A 7,540-nucleotide genomic window follows, 5' to 3' on the forward strand; every position below is an offset into this window, starting at 1 on the left:
AAGACTTGGGGGAAGCAGGAGTTTGGGGATATCAGTGGCTTGAGTACTCTCTCCTCCACTTATCCATCCCCTGACTTCCTCTCTCCCATATCGTTGGCTAGGCACTGTACCCACTCTCTATCCCTGAGAGTACAGTGAGGAAGAAGAAGACACAGGCCCTGCCTTCACGGCATGATGTAATACAGACGTAAGTCACAACCTCAGGTCATCCTTGACCCTTTTCTACCTCTCACACACAATGAGGAATCCATCAGCATGTCTTGTCAGGTCTGTTTTCAAACTATAACCAGAATCCCCCTTCTACTCCTATCCCGGTCGACCACAACCATCTCTTGCCTAAACCTTGCTGCTGGAGGCTGCTGGGAGCTCGCTGTCCACTTTCAGGCCGGGATGTTTGTTTATTTGGCCAGCAGTTTGGCAGCCTTGGGTTTTTCTTGTGGAATAGTTCTTGCTGAACTTCAGAGGAGGAGTTAAGTAAATACTGACTCCCAGATACGGGAACCAGAATCATACAGGAAAGGAGGAAGGGAGCCAGAGGACCAGTCCTGAGCTTCCCCTGCCAGAGACCTCCGGGATCGCACACCCAACTCATTCATTCCCTGTCCCTGTGGGAAGTGAAGTGGGTCATCCTGTGTTTTACAGTGGAAACTCTTCTTTTTGTTGTTGTTTCGTTAATCCTCACCTGAGGATATTTTTTCATTGATTTTTTTTTTGTTTGTTTTTTAGAGAGAGAGTGGAAGGGAGAGGGAGAGACAGAAACATCGATGTGAGACACATCGATTGGTTGCCTCCTGCATGCACCCAACCAGAATTGGGGAACCTGTAACCAGGTTACGTGCCCTTGACTGGAATAGAACCCGGGATCCTTCAGTCCGCAGGCTGACGCTCTATCCACTGAGCCAAACCGGCTAGGGCTCTTGGTTCTTCTTCACTGCATTCATTTGTTCACAAGCTGGCAAACATTTATTAAGCACTGCATGCCACTAACAAACTAGGGATACAGAAAAATTCAGTGTGTCAAAATTTTGCATTCATTTTTCATAGCCTCCCTGTTCTGCACTCTTTCCTCCTCCTGCTCTTCAATTTTTCCCCATATCAATCCCATGCCCTAGACTGGTGCTGCATGCTTGGGAGCAGGGGTGTGCTGGGAATGTGTAACAACTAGCTCACTGGGAAGAAATCCCTGATCTGTAGCTGATGTCCATGGTGTCAATACTCCCACCATGGCTACACATGGCAACGTTTTCATGCTACCAATGTGATGTTCCTGATTGCAAAATTGGGAAGAGTTAGACACACCATTATATTGTATTTCCACCACACAGGCACAGCAGTCTGTATGTAGAACCTCAAAAGTATAGATAATAATAAAATGCAAAAATAATTAGGAAATGATGAGTGTTGAGTATTTATTATCTGTTTTAAATATAATTGATTTAATTACAAGCATATATAACTTAATTTGAAATAATGACTATTGTATAATTGATTCACAAAATTCCTGAAAATGTAACTATCAGCTCTTGCAAGCCAGTGTGAGCTGATTCCAGCTTATCATGCCCAGGAGCTTGCCAGAGATGCGAAAACCCCACTCCAGAGCTACTAAATCATGACACTTTTAACACCATCCTCAGGTAATTTGTATACACATTAGCGTTTGAGAAATGTGGCCCTCGAGGTAACTATTACTTATGATTTTGTTTAGATTTTTAGACCTTTTCATAAAACAGATGCATATAAATTTTATGGTGGTTTTCTGGCTTTATTTTTAAAGAGTTAAAAAAAGGTGTTATTTTTGAGAGAAGTTTTAGGTTCACAGCAAATTTGAACAGAAGGTACAGAGGTTTCCCATATACCCCTGTCCTCACACATGCACAGCCTCCCTAATATTAATATCCCCAGCAGAGTGGTACATTTGTTACAATTGATGGACTTGCACTGATACATCATAATCACCCAGAGCCCTTAATTTACATTAGGACTCATTCTTGGTAGTGTGTATTCTATGGGTTTGGACAAATTTATGACATGCATCTACCATAATAGTATCATACAGAGTAATTTCACTGCTCTAAATAGATGCATATAATTTTTTGTTTTGCTTTTTTTAAAAATAAAAAATAGAATCACACTGTAACTGTTTTACATGTTTATTTTTCCACTTAATAATATGATAACTTTTTATGTCATCTATAGAGATCTGTTATTTTTAATGTTTCCACAGTATTTTAGGGCATGGATAAATCATGATTTAAAAAAATCATCTCTCTGAACACATTTTTAAAAATTTAATAAATCTTTATTGTTCAGATTATTACAATTGTTTCTCTTTTTTTTCCCCCATAGCTCCCCTCCACCTGGTTCCCACCCCACCCTCTGCCCTTACCTCCCCCACACTGTCCTCATCCATAGGTGTACAACCTTTGTCCAGTCTCTTCCCGCACCTCCCATTCCCCTTTCCCCCTGAGAATTGTCAGTCTACTCCCTTTCTATGCCCCTGATTCTATTATATTCACCAGTTTATTCTGTTCATCAGATTTTTTATTCACTTGATTTTTAGATTCACTTGTTGATAGATATGTATTTGTTGTTCATAATTTTTATCTTTACTTTTTTCTTCTTCCTCCTCTTCTTAAAGAATACCCTTCAGCATTTCATGTAATCCTGGTTTGGTGTTGATGAACTCCTTTAGCTTTTTCTTATCTGTGAAGCTCTTTATCTGCCCTTCAATTCTGAATGATAGCTTTGCTGGGTAGAGTAATCTTGGTTGTAGGTTCTTGCTATTCATCACTTTGAAAATTTCTTGCCACTCCCGTCTGGCATGCATAGTTTCTGTTGAGAAATCAGCTGGCAATCGTATGGGTGCTCCCTTGTAGGTAACTGTTTTTCTCTTGCTGCTTTTAATATTCTCTTTTTGTCTTTTGCTCTTGGCATTTTAATTATGATGTGTCTTGGTGTGGTCCTCTTTGGATTCCTTTTGTTTGGGGTTCTGTGCACTTCCTGGAATTGTAAGTCTATTTCTTTCACCAGGTGGGGGAAGTTTTCTGTCATTATTTCTTCAAATAGGTTTTCAGTATCTTGCTCTCTCTCTTCTTCTGGCACCCCCATAATTCTGATGTTGGTATGCTTGAAGTTGTCCCAGAGGCTCCTTACACTATCTTCAAATTTTTGGATTCTTTTTTCTTTTTGCTTTTCCGGTTGAGTGTTTTTTGCTTCTTTATATTTTAAATCTTTGACTTGATTTTTGCATTCCTCTAGTCTGCTTTTAGGTCTCTGTATAATATTTTTTATTTCAGTCAGTGTATGTTTAATTTCTAGTTGGTCCTTTTTCATATCCTCAAGGGTCTCGCTAAATTTATCAGCCTTTTCTAGGAAATTCTTGAAAAACCTTATAACCATGGTTTTTAACTCTATATCCAGTTGTTTGCTTTCCTCCATTTCTTTTGTTTGTGATTTGTTTCTTTGTCTCTGCATTTTCGCTGCTTCCCTGAGTTGGTAGTGTAGCTTTGTGTGGTAGGTGTCCCAGTGGCTCAGCCTCCCCAGTTACCTGAGGTGGACACTCTTGGTGCACCCCTTTGTGGACTGTGTGTACAGCCTTGTTGTAGTTAAGTCTTGATTGTTGTTGGTATTACTGGGAGGAATTGACCTCTAGGCCAATTGGCTGTGAGGATTAGCTGTGTCTACGCTGGGAGAACTTCTGTGCTGGAGACAGCCTTATGAGACAAGACTTGCAAAATTGCAAAAGCCTCTGTGCTCAGCTTGGATGGGGTGGAGTCTCAGGACTGAGCAGACAGCCTTGGCTTCCTGTCAGCCCTGCCCTATGAGGCCTCTGGGTCTCAGTGTCCCTCGGTAATCGCTGTAAGCACCTCCGAGAGAAAGCCGCTCTTGAGTTTTGCCCGCTGCCAGACAGTCCAGTTTCTCCCGCAATGAATCTGGATTCCCAGATTCTCGCCCAGAACTGGAGTTCAGCGCAGTTGGGAGCTTCCATCTTCCTCCCGCTAGAGAAAGCCAGTGGCACACTCAGCAGTCAGTCCTCTCTGTGAGCACTCGCGCGTGCCTCTAGACCTCTGCCTTCCACAGCCTCCTGAGTTTCTGTGCGCTCCTCTCTTTTCCTGACAGTCCAGACTCCCCCCGTATGAGTCTGGGACCCCAGGGTCTCGCCTGGAACTGGGGTTCAGTGCAGTCGGAACTGGAGTTCAGTGCAGTCAGGAGCTTCTGTCTCTCTCTTGCTAGAGAAAGCTAGCCAGGCACTCAGCCGCCTGTCCTTTCTGCGTGCGTGTCTCCGTACCTCAGCCTTTTGCAGCTCCTCTGAGTCTCCGTGTGCCCCTCTCTTTCCTTCTAGTTGTAGAATTTCCACTCAGCAGCCAGCTTTCCTGTGGTTCTGAATGATGTCCATTCTGTCTTTTAGCTCTAGTTTTGAAATTGTTGTGCGAGGCAGCAGTTTAGGTGTTCATCTATGCCGCCATCTTGGTTTCTCCTCTGAACAGACACATATTATTGCCCTATTTTGCTTCAAGACATCTCATAATTATAAAAATTTCCCCTTAAATTTCAATTCCTTTATCAAAATATATCTTTTAAAAAAATCCTGAAAATTAAATTATACTAAGGGGTTAGAGGCTGACAATAGTAGTTCAAAGTGTCTTCCTTCTTCCCCCGATTTAAAAGTTTAAATTTTATCTATGTTTATTAAGACATTTATGCTTAAGTTTCTAAGGAAGCTAATAGGTGATAAAAAAAAAAATTATAGATGCTCCAAATTAAATTACAGCCACTGGAGAGAGAGAGGAGACACAACTGTTAGTCTGTTAAAAGCTGTGGGCCAGCTAACAAAAGACTTCTCACATTTCTGTTGTACCTGTTGGAGTTTCGGATTAATTTCCAGGTGACTGTTTCCACAGATTATTTTAGCCAGGCACCATCTAACTCCAGGAGCCTCCGAACTATGGGCTTTCTGGACCGATGCCCACAGTCACTCCACAGGAGCGGATGTTTCTTTATATGGATGTTGCTATCCCAGAGCTACTGCACTTCACCTTCTCCCACCCCTTTGCCTAAAGCTCATGTAAATTCTTTCAGACTACCCCTCCCTCTACTTGATGTATAAAAACACTTGCAAAACTCTGGGATGATGGGCATGCTGTCTTTTCTACCTAGTCATGCTGTTGGTGGTTAGGCTCCATGCCCAAGACTGGTCTTTTGCCTAACATTTTTGGCTCAATAAAATCTTACTTAAAAAAGACTTTAGTTGTGGAAGTGAAAGATTTTTGGTTTAACATAGGAAATATAAAGAAGTTAGATAGAGCCCCAACCTTAACATACTGACAGCCTAGCAAAGGGAATGGATCTGTGGACATGCACAGTAATCATAAAACGAGGGAGAACATACACCGTGATCTGTTTCTATCCACAGACCACTTTGGCCACCAAAAATGTGGGTCCCTCCCCCCATCAACCAACTCTCTGTCACCAACTGAGTGTCCTACAATTTAATTAAATTCTGTTAGCATCAGATCACACAAGTTAAAGGGTTCAGCCTCACAAGATTGCCCCTAATTCAGATGCCAATTGCAAGCACTGGGCCTCCTGTACTTCTGACCGAGGGGCTATAAATTGAAGGTTCCCACAATCTCCCTTCTCTGGTTTGATAATTTGCTAGAATGGCTCACAGAACTCAGAAGACTATTTTTTACCAGTTTACTATAAAAGGTACAATTCAGAACTAGCCAACGGAAGAGGTGCACAGGGAAAGGTATGGCAGAGCTTCTATGCCCTCTCTGGCCACACCACCCTCCTACGACTTGGTGTGTTCACCAAACTGGACGTTCTCTGAGCTCCATTGTTTAAAGTTTTTATGGAGGTTTTATTACATAGACATGGTTGATGAAATTATTGGTGATCAACTCAACCTCCAGCCCCTCTCTCCTTCCTGGAGGTGGGGGTAGGGATGCGGCTGAAAATTGCAACCTCTAATCATGCTTGGTCTTTCTAGAACCCTAAAGCTATGTAGGGATTTCCAAACACCAGCCATCTCATTAGCATGCAGAAAGATACTCCCAGCACTCTGGAAATTCCCAGGGTCTTAGAAGTTCTTGTGTCAGGAACCAAGGACTAAGACCAAATATTGTAACAAAAGATGTTCCAATCACCCCATCACTCAGGAAATTACAATAGTTTTAGGAGCTTCCTGTCAGGAATTGGGAACAAGATCTATCTATCTATCTATCTATCTATCTATCTATCTATCTATCTATCTATCTTCTATCTATCTATCTATCTATCTATCTATCTATCTATCTATCTATCTATCACTTAAAGACAGAACAGTTACAAGCCACTTTGGTGCTATAAGAACATAGAAGGTAGGGAAGAACACTATTAACTGAGAAACTGGTAGCATTAGAGGAATTAACCAGAAGTGGGGAGATGTCCACTTGTCCAGGGCCCTTAAACTGCACCACTACACAGATGAGATGATACTGTCTGCCTTAGGCTCATGGTTGGTGAAGGTGGGATGAGATGAGAGCCCCAGAGGCCAGGGGATATTTTACTAGGTGTATTGCGTACCCTTTTCTTCACAACTATCCTGAAGTGAGATTCCCTTTTGCCTCCTGGTCTAGTCTCTGAGTCCTTTATTTCCAGGAACCCCGACTGGCAAAGATGATAAACATTCTAGTCAGCTCCTGCACAAAGCTCAGCTGGACCTGAAAGGTTTTGACTTGTTCCTGTTCCTCTTTAAGAATCTGATTTTGATTATTCTTGGGATGCATTCCAGAGCTGGCTGCAGCCCCAGATGGTCATTGGTGCCTGCCTGGCTGGCCTTGGTGCTACACACCACCCCTCACATCTACCCTCTTGGCTCCTTGTACATTGCCAGTTGGTCCATGACCCCTGGATCTCCATTGGTGAGCTATGTGGCACTCAGCAGGCTACTGCCTACTCTACTTTCCAGGGTACAGAGTGTCCCTCCACCCTCTGGCTTGATTCACCTTCACATCTTGCCAACCCAGGCTTCCAGCCCAATTTAGTAGTCCATGTCAAAATTGGCTGGAACTTTTCACTTCACAGACTTGTCTTTCACCTTCTGTAACAAAGGCCTTATCTGTTCCTTAGGAAAGAGGTGGCTGTTACCTTGGAGGAAAATTTATTTTCTTTTAAAAATTTCTGTATAAAATAATAAATGCAAAATAAGTGTTATGAAACATACTAACAAAATAAACATCTGTGAACACATTACCTCAACAAGAATTAGAACATTATTGATATGGTTGCATCTGCCTGTGTGCCCCTCCCCTGGTCCATATGCCTGCCTCCCCCCAAGAGGGAGCCACTATCCTGAATTTTGTATTTATTATTTCCTTTTGGTTTTTAAAAGAGTAGCTTTATTACTCTTGTGTGTATACATGTATATGTCCACAAACTTTACTTATTATTTACTTTTGCTTGTTTTTGAGCCTTATGACAATGGTGTCATATTGTATGTAGATTTTTTTCCTACTACAAACAATATGCTATGATTGTTTTTACAAACATTTCCTGG

This window comes from Plecotus auritus, assembly GCF_963455305.1.
Source record: "Plecotus auritus genome assembly, chromosome: 3".
Lineage (NCBI taxonomy): Eukaryota > Metazoa > Chordata > Mammalia > Chiroptera > Vespertilionidae > Plecotus > Plecotus auritus.